This window comes from Callospermophilus lateralis, unplaced genomic scaffold (genome assembly GCF_048772815.1).
Source record: "Callospermophilus lateralis isolate mCalLat2 unplaced genomic scaffold, mCalLat2.hap1 Scaffold_6038, whole genome shotgun sequence".
Taxonomy (NCBI): Eukaryota; Metazoa; Chordata; class Mammalia; order Rodentia; family Sciuridae; genus Callospermophilus; species Callospermophilus lateralis.
Genome location: NW_027514599.1, coordinates 1 through 12,500, shown reverse-complemented (window position 1 = coordinate 12,500; position 12,500 = coordinate 1). Strand labels below are relative to the sequence as shown.

The 12,500-nt window shown below is 66.8% G+C and overlaps 4 non-coding genes across 4 annotated transcripts; all 4 read right to left on the bottom strand.

Annotated features, from left to right (window-relative positions):
* Nucleotides 1-1,586: 1,586 nt before the first annotated feature.
* LOC143640736 (5S ribosomal RNA) lies at nucleotides 1,587-1,705 on the bottom strand. Its single transcript, XR_013155096.1, has one exon. It is a non-coding gene; the product is annotated as a 5S ribosomal RNA (ribosomal RNA).
* Nucleotides 1,706-4,311: 2,606 nt separating this feature from the next.
* On the bottom strand, nucleotides 4,312-4,430 carry LOC143640783 (5S ribosomal RNA). The gene has a single exon (XR_013155143.1). It is a non-coding gene; the product is annotated as a 5S ribosomal RNA (ribosomal RNA).
* A 2,634-nt stretch (nucleotides 4,431-7,064) lies between these two features.
* Nucleotides 7,065-7,183, bottom strand: LOC143640772 (5S ribosomal RNA). Its single transcript, XR_013155132.1, has one exon. It is a non-coding gene; the product is annotated as a 5S ribosomal RNA (ribosomal RNA).
* A 2,624-nt stretch (nucleotides 7,184-9,807) lies between these two features.
* Nucleotides 9,808-9,926, bottom strand: LOC143640761 (5S ribosomal RNA). The gene has a single exon (XR_013155121.1). It is a non-coding gene; the product is annotated as a 5S ribosomal RNA (ribosomal RNA).
* Between the last annotated feature and the right edge of the window lie 2,574 nt (nucleotides 9,927-12,500).

The window sequence follows — 12,500 nt, the reverse complement described above, 5'->3', positions numbered from 1 at the left end:
TCGGAGGGCTCTGCGCCTTGTTTGTACACCTCAAGGACCAGGACCTGTACAGCACCGCCCTGAGGAAGGGCACAGACCCCTCCGTCCATTTGTCCATGGGCTGTGCTCCCGGAAAGGACCGCCTGTGAAAGTAGCGTTCCGAGTCAAACCCCGTCAGAGCCCAGTCGACGGCCTCACCAGACCGGAAGCCCCCTCACCCGCAAGCCTTGCGGGGGGCGGGGGGGAGCAGCGGTTGCGGGGGGTCGCGCGCCCACCGGGCCTTCAGGCCCTGCCTCGCGGCCAGGCGTCTCCAGGTGGAGGGTTCGCCGCGAACAAAGGGGCCTCTGCCTCCCTGTCCCCACCGCCCGGCCTTGGCCTTCAGCTCCCCTCGGCACGTGGTCCTCCCCGGCAACCTCCTGGCCCCGAACCACTTGCCTGCTCCGAAGGCTGCTTCCTCCTCTTCTCGGAGCACCTGCCCTCCTTTGACATCTGCTCTCTTGCTTGGCTCCCAGCGCAGCCTCCTAAGACCCTGTGGCCTCCTGGGCCTTCTCTCAGCCTCTGCCCTGCACACACCCTGAAGACGTGCACTCACTTCAAGGGGGATGTGGGAATCCACTCTTACATCCACGGGAAGTTAGATGGGAGATGAGAGAACCTGTGACCGCCCAGTCTCGAGGCTGCCATGGACTGGGTGACTTGCAGCCCAGAGTGAGGTGGCTGGGGTGGGAGGGGGGAAGAGAGGAGTGAGTGTGTGTCTGTGTGTGTGTGTTTGTGAGAGAGAGAGAGAGAGAGAGAGAGAGAGAGAGAGAGCGCGAGAGAGACAGGGTGACAGACAGAAGGGCCAAGGAAAGAGACACACTGAGTGGGAGATGGAGACAGGAGGCCTCCTCACAGGCCAGTAGAGTCACAAAGGTGAAGGAGAGATGGATGAGCAGAGAGATAGACAGAAAGACATCTGCTTCCAGAGTGTGTGTGTGTGTGTGTGTGTGTGTGAGAGAGAGAGAGAGAGAGAGAGAGAGAGAGACAGAGATAGAGAGAGAGAGAGAGAAAGAGAGAGAGATGGGTGAAGAGACAGACTCAGGGCTGGGACCCTCAGGAGGAAGGCGTTGGGAAGGGAGGCAGAGTTGCCAAGGGACGGACCTAGGGAGAGACGCTGGATGGACTCTCTCACTCCCAGGACCTGGGTGGCCACGCTCTGCTGGTGTGGCAAGAACGGGTGGGGAGCGGCCCCTGCGGGTGGGCCCTGTGTTCTGGGGAAAAGCAGGTGTGCGCCTCCCCACCCCCCATCCGGGAGTGTGAGTGGTGGGGGGGGGTGGGGGTCGGTCAGGGTGCACAGGACTGGTCGAGGCCTGGACCAGGCTCGGCTCCGCCGGGTCGCCTGGAGTGTCCTAGCGTCCCTGGAGAGAGCCAGGCCAGTGTGGCTCACTGCAGGCGCTGGGCGCTGGGCGCCGGAAGGCGGGAGGCCAGCCGCAGGCCTGAAGGGACACCGGGAGCCCAGGGCTGCCCCTGCGCCCTACCCCCGCGGGCCCGGGGGTCACGGCCTGAGGCGGTCACGGACACTGTTTCCGGGCCACGCAAGAAAAGTGCGTGTGGGAAGGGGGCGCAAAAGCCTACAGCACCCGGTATTCCCAGGCGGTCTCCCATCCAAGTACTAACCAGGCCCGACCCTGCTTAGCTTCCGAGATCAGACGAGATCGGGCGCGTTCAGGGTGGTATGGCCGTAGACGGCAGAGGCTGCCCCGGAACGCCTCAAGAGCCTGCACCGGCTTCCACCCTTCAGCCCAGGGGCAGGCAGCGGTGGAGGGGGCCAACACAGCGGGTGTTCCCAGGGGGCCTCCCTCGCCCCGCCCCAGCACTGCCCAGCGCTCCTCAACTCAACTCCAGGCTGGCTTTCTCGCTCCGACCTGACTCGGTCCCCGCGGCGGCGCGGGGGTCCTGGGAGACTGGCCGGCTCTCCCTCTCGGGTCCTTGGCGGGGCCGGATCGGGTCGGGGTGGAGTGGGCTAGGCGGGGCTGACAGGGGCTGAGTCCCGCCTCCACCTCTGCCCCTGGGCACCTGGCTCCACCTACCGGGAGCCCCGCCCCGGCCTGGCCTGGCCTCTGCCCCTCCTCGCCGAGCCCCACGACCCCCGACCCCCGGGCACCCGGCACCCGCACCGCCACCCCACCCAGCCCTTCGCCTGGCCGAGAATCCCCAGAGAATCCCCAGCTGCCGCCGCCCGCGCTACCCTAGCCTAGCCTAGCCGAGCAGAGCCGAGCCGGGCGCCCAGAGAGCCAGGGGCGAAGACGGGAGCAGACACCCCGGCCCCCCGCGCCCCCCACCGGACACCCCAGAGACCCTGACAGAGGCCCAGCGCCCCAGCTGGAAATGCAGTGGGACTGGGCAATGGCGAGCGGCCGGCCACACACAACACCTGTGCGGGGAGCCAACCTCAGGGAGGGCCCGAGGAGGAACACACGCAGGGACCCACAGACAACCGGGCAGCGGGTGGCGAGCCGGCTGTGGCCCGCTGGTTCCCAGTCAGTCAGTCAGTCAGTCAGTCACAGGGCCAGGCTCAGAAGTGCGCCGCTGGGGCGCGGGCCTCGCCCTGAGTTCCCCATCCACTCTGCTTTGTCCACTCTGCACAGCAGCGCTTGGCCGCCCCGCACCCCCACCGCCACCCCCACCCTACCCTACCTCACCCCCACCCCACCACACTCTACCCCACCCCCGAGTGACTCCCTTCGGACTGAGTGCCAAGGTCGGAGGGCTCTGCGCCTTGTTTGTACACCTCAAGGACCAGGACCTGTACAGCACCGCCCTGAGGAAGGGCACAGACCCCTCCGTCCATTTGTCCATGGGCTGTGCTCCCGGAAAGGACCGCCTGTGAAAGTAGCGTTCCGAGTCAAACCCCGTCAGAGCCCAGTCGACGGCCTCACCAGACCGGAAGCCCCCTCACCCGCAAGCCTTGCGGGGGGCGGGGGGGAGCAGCGGTTGCGGGGGGTCGCGCGCCCACCGGGCCTTCAGGCCCTGCCTCGCGGCCAGGCGTCTCCAGGTGGAGGGTTCGCCGCGAACAAAGGGGCCTCTGCCTCCCTGCCCCACCGCCCGGCCTTGGCCTTCAGCTCCCCTCGGCACGTGGTCCTCCCCGGCAACCTCCTGGCCCCGAACCACTTGCCTGCTCCGAAGGCTGCTTCCTCCTCTTCTCGGAGCACCTGCCCTCCTTTGACATCTGCTCTCTTGCTTGGCTCCCAGCGCAGCCTCCTAAGACCCTGTGGCCTCCTGGGCCTTCTCTCAGCCTCTGCCCTGCACACACCCTGAAGACGTGCACTCACTTCAAGGGGGATGTGGGAATCCACTCTTACATCCACGGGAAGTTAGATGGGAGATGAGAGAACCTGTGACCGCCCAGTCTCGAGGCTGCCATGGACTGGGTGACTTGCAGCCCAGAGTGAGGTGGCTGGGGTGGGAGGGGGGAAGAGAGGAGTGAGTGTGTGTCTGTGTGTGTGTGTTTGTGAGAGAGAGAGAGAGAGAGAGAGAGAGAGCGAGAGAGACAGGGTGACAGACAGAAGGGCCAAGGAAAGAGACACACTGAGTGGGAGATGGAGACAGGAGGCCTCCTCACAGGCCAGTAGAGTCACAAAGGTGAAGGAGAGATGGATGAGCAGAGAGATAGACAGAAAGACATCTGCTTCCAGAGTGTGTGTGTGTGTGTGTGTGTGTGTGAGAGAGAGAGAGAGAGAGAGAGAGAGAGACAGAGATAGAGAGAGAGAGAGAGAAAGAGAGAGAGATGGGTGAAGAGACAGACTCAGGGCTGGGACCCTCAGGAGGAAGGCGTTGGGAAGGGAGGCAGAGTTGCCAAGGGACGGACCTAGGGAGAGACGCTGGATGGACTCTCTCACTCCCAGGACCTGGGTGGCCACGCTCTGCTGGTGTGGCAAGAACGGGTGGGGAGCGGCCCCTGCGGGTGGGCCCTGTGTTCTGGGGAAAAGCAGGTGTGCGCCTCCCCACCCCCCATCCGGGAGTGTGAGTGGTGGGGGGGGGTGGGGGTCGGTCAGGGTGCACAGGACTGGTCGAGGCCTGGACCAGGCTCGGCTCCGCCGGGTCGCCTGGAGTGTCCTAGCGTCCCTGGAGAGAGCCAGGCCAGTGTGGCTCACTGCAGGCGCTGGGCGCTGGGCGCCGGAGGCGAGGCGGGAGGCGGGAGGCGGGAGGCCAGCCGCAGGCCTGAAGGGACACCGGGAGCCCAGGGCTGCCCCTGCGCCCTACCCCCGCGGGCCCGGGGGTCACGGCCTGAGGCGGTCACGGACACTGTTTCCGGGCCACGCAAGAAAAGTGCGTGTGGGAAGGGGGCGCAAAAGCCTACAGCACCCGGTATTCCCAGGCGGTCTCCCATCCAAGTACTAACCAGGCCCGACCCTGCTTAGCTTCCGAGATCAGACGAGATCGGGCGCGTTCAGGGTGGTATGGCCGTAGACGGCGGAGGCTGCCCCGGAACGCCTCAAGAGCCTGCGCCGGCTTCCACCCTTCAGCCCAGGGGCAGGGGAGGGCAGGGGAGGGCAGGGCAGCGGTGGAGGGGGCCAACACAGCGGGTGTTCCCAGGGGGCCTCCCTCGCCCCGCCCCAGCACTGCCCAGCGCTCCTCAACTCAACTCCAGGCTGGCTTTCTCGCTCCGACCTGACTCGGTCCATGCGGCGGCGCGGGGGTCCTGGGAGACTGGCCGGCTCTCCCTCTCGGGTCCTCGGCCGGGCCGGATCGGGTCGGGGTGGAGTGGGCTAGGCGGGGCTGACAGGGGCTGAGTCCCGCCTCCACCTCTGCCCCTGGGCACCTGGCTCCACCTACCGGGAGCCCCGCCCCGGCCTGGCCTGGCCTCTGCCCCTCCTCGCCGAGCCCCAAGACCCCCGACCCCCGGGCACCCGGCAACCGCACCGCCACCCCACCCAGCCCTTCGCCTGGCCGAGAATCCCCAGAGAATCCCCAGCTGCCGCCGCCCGCGCTACCCTAGCCTAGCCTAGCCGAGCAAAGCCGAGCCGGGCGCCCAGAGAGCCAGGGGCGAAGACGGGAGCAGACACCCCGGCCCCCCGCGCCCCCCACCGGACACCCCAGAGACCCTGACAGAGGCCCAGCGCCCCAGCTGGAAATGCAGTGGGACTGGGCAATGGCGAGTGGCCGGCCACACACAACACCTGTGCGGGGAGCCACCCTCAGGGAGGGCCCGAGGAGGAACACACGCAGGGACCCACAGACAACCGGGCAGCGGGTGGCGAGCCGGCTGTGGCCCGCTGGTTCCCAGTCAGTCAGTCAGTCAGTCAGTCAGTCAGTCAGTCACAGGGCCAGGCTCAGAAGTGCGCCGCTGGGGCGCGGGCCTCGCCCTGAGTTCCCCATCCACTCTGCTTTGTCCACTCTGCACAGCAGCGCTTGGCCGCCCCGCACCCCCACCGCCACCCCCACCCTACCCTACCTCACCCCCACCCCACCACACTCTACCCCACCCCCGAGTGACTCCCTTCGGACTGAGTGCCAAGGTCGGAGGGCTCTGCGCCTTGTTTGTACACCTCAAGGACCAGGACCTGTACAGCACCGCCCTGAGGAAGGGCACAGACCCCTCCGTCCATTTGTCCATGGGCTGTGCTCCCGGAAAGGACCGCCTGTGAAAGTAGCGTTCCGAGTCAAACCCCGTCAGAGCCCAGTCGACGGCCTCACCAGACCGGAAGCCCCCTCACCCGCAAGCCTTGCGGGGGGCGGGGGGGAGCAGCGGTTGCGGGGGGTCGCGCGCCCACCGGGCCTTCAGGCCCTGCCTCGCGGCCAGGCGTCTCCAGGTGGAGGGTTCGCCGCGAACAAAGGGGCCTCTGCCTCCCTGTCCCCACCGCCCGGCCTTGGCCTTCAGCTCCCCTCGGCACGTGGTCCTCCCCGGCAACCTCCTGGCCCCGAACCACTTGCCTGCTCCGAAGGCTGCTTCCTCCTCTTCTCGGAGCACCTGCCCTCCTTTGACATCTGCTCTCTTGCTTGGCTCCCAGCGCAGCCTCCTAAGACCCTGTGGCCTCCTGGGCCTTCTCTCAGCCTCTGCCCTGCACACACCCTGAAGACGTGCACTCACTTCAAGGGGGATGTGGGAATCCACTCTTACATCCACGGGAAGTTAGATGGGAGATGAGAGAACCTGTGACCGCCCAGTCTCGAGGCTGCCATGGACTGGGTGACTTGCAGCCCAGAGTGAGGTGGCTGGGGTGGGAGGGGGGAAGAGAGGAGTGAGTGTGTGTCTGTGTGTGTGTGTTTGTGAGAGAGAGAGAGAGAGAGAGAGAGAGAGAGAGAGAGCGCGAGAGAGACAGGGTGACAGACAGAAGGGCCAAGGAAAGAGACACACTGAGTGGGAGATGGAGACAGGAGGCCTCCTCACAGGCCAGTAGAGTCACAAAGGTGAAGGAGAGATGGATGAGCAGAGAGATAGACAGAAAGACATCTGCTTCCAGAGTGTGTGTGTGTGTGTGTGTGTGTGTGAGAGAGAGAGAGAGAGAGAGAGAGAGAGAGACAGAGATAGAGAGAGAGAGAGAGAAAGAGAGAGAGATGGGTGAAGAGACAGACTCAGGGCTGGGACCCTCAGGAGGAAGGCGTTGGGAAGGGAGGCAGAGTTGCCAAGGGACGGACCTAGGGAGAGACGCTGGATGGACTCTCTCACTCCCAGGACCTGGGTGGCCACGCTCTGCTGGTGTGGCAAGAACGGGTGGGGAGCGGCCCCTGCGGGTGGGCCCTGTGTTCTGGGGAAAAGCAGGTGTGCGCCTCCCCACCCCCCATCCGGGAGTGTGAGTGGTGGGGGGGGGTGGGGGTCGGTCAGGGTGCACAGGACTGGTCGAGGCCTGGACCAGGCTCGGCTCCGCCGGGTCGCCTGGAGTGTCCTAGCGTCCCTGGAGAGAGCCAGGCCAGTGTGGCTCACTGCAGGCGCTGGGCGCTGGGCGCCGGAAGGCGGGAGGCCAGCCGCAGGCCTGAAGGGACACCGGGAGCCCAGGGCTGCCCCTGCGCCCTACCCCCGCGGGCCCGGGGGTCACGGCCTGAGGCGGTCACGGACACTGTTTCCGGGCCACGCAAGAAAAGTGCGTGTGGGAAGGGGGCGCAAAAGCCTACAGCACCCGGTATTCCCAGGCGGTCTCCCATCCAAGTACTAACCAGGCCCGACCCTGCTTAGCTTCCGAGATCAGACGAGATCGGGCGCGTTCAGGGTGGTATGGCCGTAGACGGCAGAGGCTGCCCCGGAACGCCTCAAGAGCCTGCACCGGCTTCCACCCTTCAGCCCAGGGGCAGGGGAGGGCAGGGGAGGGCAGGGCAGCGGTGGAGGGGGCCAACACAGCGGGTGTTCCCAGGGGGCCTCCCTCGCCCCGCCCCAGCACTGCCCAGCGCTCCTCAACTCAACTCCAGGCTGGCTTTCTCGCTCCGACCTGACTCGGTCCCCGCGGCGGCGCGGGGGTCCTGGGAGACTGGCCGGCTCTCCCTCTCGGGTCCTCGGCCGGGCCGGATCGGGTCGGGGTGGAGTGGGCTAGGCGGGGCTGACAGGGGCTGAGTCCCGCCTCCACCTCTGCCCCTGGGCACCTGGCTCCACCTACCGGGAGCCCCGCCCCGGCCTGGCCTGGCCTCTGCCCCTCCTCGCCGAGCCCCAAGACCCCCGACCCCCGGGCACCCGGCACCCGCACCGCCACCCCACCCAGCCCTTCGCCTGGCCGAGAATCCCCAGAGAATCCCCAGCTGCCGCCGCCCGCGCTACCCTAGCCTAGCCTAGCCGAGCAGAGCCGAGCCGGGCGCCCAGAGAGCCAGGGGCGAAGACGGGAGCAGACACCCCGGCCCCCCGCGCCCCCCACCGGACACCCCAGAGACCCTGACAGAGGCCCAGCGCCCCAGCTGGAAATGCAGTGGGACTGGGCAATGGCGAGCGGCCGGCCACACACAACACCTGTGCGGGGAGCCAACCTCAGGGAGGGCCCGAGGAGGAACACACGCAGGGACCCACAGACAACCGGGCAGCGGGTGGCGAGCCGGCTGTGGCCCGCTGCTTCCCAGTCAGTCAGTCAGTCAGTCAGTCACAGGGCCAGGCTCAGAAGTGCGCCGCTGGGGCGCGGGCCTCGCCCTGAGTTCCCCATCCACTCTGCTTTGTCCACTCTGCACAGCAGCGCTTGGCCGCCCCGCACCCCCACCGCCACCCCCACCCTACCCTACCTCACCCCCACCCCACCACACTCTACCCCACCCCCGAGTGACTCCCTTCGGACTGAGTGCCAAGGTCGGAGGGCTCTGCGCCTTGTTTGTACACCTCAAGGACCAGGACCTGTACAGCACCGCCCTGAGGAAGGGCACAGACCCCTCCGTCCATTTGTCCATGGGCTGTGCTCCCGGAAAGGACCGCCTGTGAAAGTAGCGTTCCGAGTCAAACCCCGTCAGAGCCCAGTCGACGGCCTCACCAGACCGGAAGCCCCCTCACCCGCAAGCCTTGCGGGGGGCGGGGGGGAGCAGCGGTTGCGGGGGGTCGCGCGCCCACCGGGCCTTCAGGCCCTGCCTCGCGGCCAGGCGTCTCCAGGTGGAGGGTTCGCCGCGAACAAAGGGGCCTCTGCCTCCCTGTCCCCACCGCCCGGCCTTGGCCTTCAGCTCCCCTCGGCACGTGGTCCTCCCCGGCAATCTCCTGGCCCCAACCACTTGCCTGCTCCGAAGGCTGCTTCCTCCTCTTCTCGGAGCACCTGCCCTCCTTTGACATCTGCTCTCTTGCTTGGCTCCCAGCGCAGCCTCCTAAGACCCTGTGGCCTCCTGGGCCTTCTCTCAGCCTCTGCCCTGCACACACCCTGAAGACGTGCACTCACTTCAAGGGGGATGTGGGAATCCACTCTTACATCCACGGGAAGTTAGATGGGAGATGAGAGAACCTGTGACCGCCCAGTCTCGAGGCTGCCATGGACTGGGTGACTTGCAGCCCAGAGTGAGGTGGCTGGGGTGGGAGGGGGGAAGAGAGGAGTGAGTGTGTGTCTGTGTGTGTGTGTTTGTGAGAGAGAGAGAAAGAGAGAGAGAGAGAGAGAGCGAGAGAGACAGGGTGACAGACAGAAGGGCCAAGGAAAGAGACACACTGAGTGGGAGATGGAGACAGGAGGCCTCCTCACAGGCCAGTAGAGTCACAAAGGTGAAGGAGAGATGGATGAGCAGAGAGATAGACAGAAAGACATCTGCTTCCAGAGTGTGTGTGTGTGTGTGTGTGTGAGAGAGAGAGAGAGAGAGAGAGAGAGACAGAGATAGAGAGAGAGAGAGAGAAAGAGAGAGAGATGGGTGAAGAGACAGACTCAGGGCTGGGACCCTCAGGAGGAAGGCGTTGGGAAGGGAGGCAGAGTTGCCAAGGGACGGACCTAGGGAGAGACGCTGGATGGACTCTCTCACTCCCAGGACCTGGGTGGCCACGCTCTGCTGGTGTGGCAAGAACGGGTGGGGAGCGGCCCCTGCGGGTGGGCCCTGTGTTCTGGGGAAAAGCAGGTGTGCGCCTCCCCACCCCCCATCCGGGAGTGTGAGTGGTGGGGGGGGTGGGGGTCGGTCAGGGTGCACAGGACTGGTCGAGGCCTGGACCAGGCTCGGCTCCGCCGGGTCGCCTGGAGTGTCCTAGCGTCCCTGGAGAGAGCCAGGCCAGTGTGGCTCACTGCAGGCGCTGGGCGCTGGGCGCCGGAGGCGAGGCGGGAGGCGGGAGGCGGGAGGCCATCCGCAGGCCTGAAGGGACACCGGGAGCCCAGGGCTGCCCCTGCGCCCTACCCCCGCGGGCCCGGGGGTCACGGCCTGAGGCGGTCACGGACACTGTTTCCGGGCCACGCAAGAAAAGTGCGTGTGGGAAGGGGGCGCAAAAGCCTACAGCACCCGGTATTCCCAGGCGGTCTCCCATCCAAGTACTAACCAGGCCCGACCCTGCTTAGCTTCCGAGATCAGACGAGATCGGGCGCGTTCAGGGTGGTATGGCCGTAGACGGCGGAGGCTGCCCCGGAACGCCTCAAGAGCCTGCGCCGGCTTCCACCCTTCAGCCCAGGGGCAGGGGAGGGCAGGGGAGGGCAGGGCAGCGGTGGAGGGGGCCAACACAGCGGGTGTTCCCAGGGGGCCTCCCTCGCCCCGCCCCAGCACTGCCCAGCGCTCCTCAACTCAACTCCAGGCTGGCTTTCTCGCTCCGACCTGACTCGGTCCCCGCGGCGGCGCGGGGGTCCTGGGAGACTGGCCGGCTCTCCCTCTCGGGTCCTCGGCGGGGCCGGATCGGGTCGGGGTGGAGTGGGCTAGGCGGGGCTGACAGGGGCTGAGTCCCGCCTCCACCTCTGCCCCTGGGCACCTGGCTCCACCTACCGGGAGCCCCGCCCCGGCCTGGCCTGGCCTCTGCCCCTCCTCGCCGAGCCCCAAGACCCCCGACCCCCGGGCACCCGGCACCCGCACCGCCACCCCACCCAGCCCTTCGCCTGGCCGAGAATCCCCAGAGAATCCCCAGCTGCCGCCGCCCGCGCTACCCTAGCCTAGCCTAGCCGAGCAGAGCCGAGCCGGGCGCCCAGAGAGCCAGGGGCGAAGACGGGAGCAGACACCCCGGCCCCCCGCGCCCCCCACCGGACACCCCAGAGACCCTGACAGAGGCCCAGCGCCCCAGCTGGAAATGCAGTGGGACTGGGCAATGGCGAGCGGCCGGCCACACACAACACCTGTGCGGGGAGCCAACCTCAGGGAGGGCCCGAGGAGGAACACACGCAGGGACCCACAGACAACCGGGCAGCGGGTGGCGAGCCGGCTGTGGCCCGCTGGTTCCCAGTCAGTCAGTCAGTCAGTCAGTCAGTCAGTCACAGGGCCAGGCTCAGAAGTGCGCCGCTGGGGCGCGGGCCTCGCCCTGAGTTCCCCATCCACTCTGCTTTGTCCACTCTGCACAGCAGCGCTTGGCCGCCCCGCACCCCCACCGCCACCCCCACCCTACCCTACCTCACCCCCACCCCACCACACTCTACCCCACCCCCGAGTGACTCCCTTCGGACTGAGTGCCAAGGTCGGAGGGCTCTGCGCCTTGTTTGTACACCTCAAGGACCAGGACCTGTACAGCACCGCCCTGAGGAAGGGCACAGACCCCTCCGTCCATTTGTCCATGGGCTGTGCTCCCGGAAAGGACCGCCTGTGAAAGTAGCGTTCCGAGTCAAACCCCGTCAGAGCCCAGTCGACGGCCTCACCAGACCGGAAGCCCCCTCACCCGCAAGCCTTGCGGGGGGCGGGGGGGAGCAGCGGTTGCGGGGGGTCGCGCGCCCACCGGGCCTTCAGGCCCTGCCTCGCGGCCAGGCGTCTCCAGGTGGAGGGTTCGCCGCGAACAAAGGGGCCTCTGCCTCCCTGTCCCCACCGCCCGGCCTTGGCCTTCAGCTCCCCTCGGCACGTGGTCCTCCCCGGCAACCTCCTGGCCCCGAACCACTTGCCTGCTCCGAAGGCTGCTTCCTCCTCTTCTCGGAGCACCTGCCCTCCTTTGACATCTGCTCTCTTGCTTGGCTCCCAGCGCAGCCTCCTAAGACCCTGTGGCCTCCTGGGCCTTCTCTCAGCCTCTGCCCTGCACACACCCTGAAGACGTGCACTCACTTCAAGGGGGATGTGGGAATCCACTCTTACATCCACGGGAAGTTAGATGGGAGATGAGAGAACCTGTGACCGCCCAGTCTCGAGGCTGCCATGGACTGGGTGACTTGCAGCCCAGAGTGAGGTGGCTGGGGTGGGAGGGGGGAAGAGAGGAGTGAGTGTGTGTCTGTGTGTGTGTGTTTGTGAGAGAGAGAGAGAGAGAGAGAGAGAGAGCGAGAGAGACAGGGTGACAGACAGAAGGGCCAAGGAAAGAGACACACTGAGTGGGAGATGGAGACAGGAGGCCTCCTCACAGGCCAGTAGAGTCACAAAGGTGAAGGAGAGATGGATGAGCAGAGAGATAGACAGAAAGACATCTGCTTCCAGAGTGTGTGTGTGTGTGTGTGTGTGTGTGTGAGAGAGAGAGAGAGAGAGAGAGAGAGAGAGAGAGACAGAGATAGAGAGAGAGAGAGAGAAAGAGAGAGAGATGGGTGAAGAGACAGACTCAGGGCTGGGACCCTCAGGAGGAAGGCGTTGGGAAGGGAGGCAGAGTTGCCAAGGGACGGACCTAGGGAGAGACGCTGGATGGACTCTCTCACTCCCAGGACCTGGGTGGCCACGCTCTGCTGGTGTGGCAAGAACGGGTGGGGAGCGGCCCCTGCGGGTGGGCCCTGTGTTCTGGGGAAAAGCAGGTGTGCGCCTCCCCACCCCCCATCCGGGAGTGTGAGTGGTGGGGGGGGGTGGGGGTCGGTCAGGGTGCACAGGACTGGTGGAGGCCTGGACCAGGCTCGGCTCCGCCGGGTCGCCTGGAGTGTCCTAGCGTCCCTGGAGAGAGCCAGGCCAGTGTGGCTCACTGCAGGCGCTGGGCGCTGGGCGCCGGAGGCGAGGCGGGAGGCGGGAGGCGGGAGGCCAGCCGCAGGCCTGAAGGGACACCGGGAGGCCAGGGCTGCCCCTGCGCCCTACCCCCGCGGGCCCGGGGGTCA